Genomic DNA, 401 nt, shown 5'->3' with positions numbered 1-401 from the left:
CGTCTGTATGCCTTTCCGCCGATCGCTCAGCTCCCGGGAGTTCTGGAGAGAGTGTGCCTGGACGGGGTCCGTCTACTGCTAGTGGCCCCGTTCTGGCCGGGCCAAGTATGGTTCTCGGACCTGAATTCCCTTCTCAACGGCTCTCCATGGGAGACTCCCGTCAGGAGGGACCTCCTTTCACAGGCGGAGGGTACGATCTTTCACCCCCGCCCGGACCTATGGAAGTTATGGGTGTGGCCTCTGAGGGGGCACAACTCGTAGCTTCCGGTCTCTCAGCTGAGTTTGTTGAGACCATCCTCCAATCCAGAGCTCCCTCAACGAGGAAACTGTACGCCTTGAAGTGGAAACTTTTCACTTCTTGGTGCGGAGACCGCCAGTTCAACCCAGTTAACTGCCCGGTG

This window comes from Sinocyclocheilus rhinocerous, unplaced genomic scaffold (genome assembly GCF_001515625.1).
Source record: "Sinocyclocheilus rhinocerous isolate Xijiao unplaced genomic scaffold, SAMN03320098_v1.1 scaffold1007, whole genome shotgun sequence".
Taxonomy (NCBI): domain Eukaryota; kingdom Metazoa; phylum Chordata; class Actinopteri; order Cypriniformes; family Cyprinidae; genus Sinocyclocheilus; species Sinocyclocheilus rhinocerous.
This window is presented reverse-complemented; position numbering follows the sequence as displayed.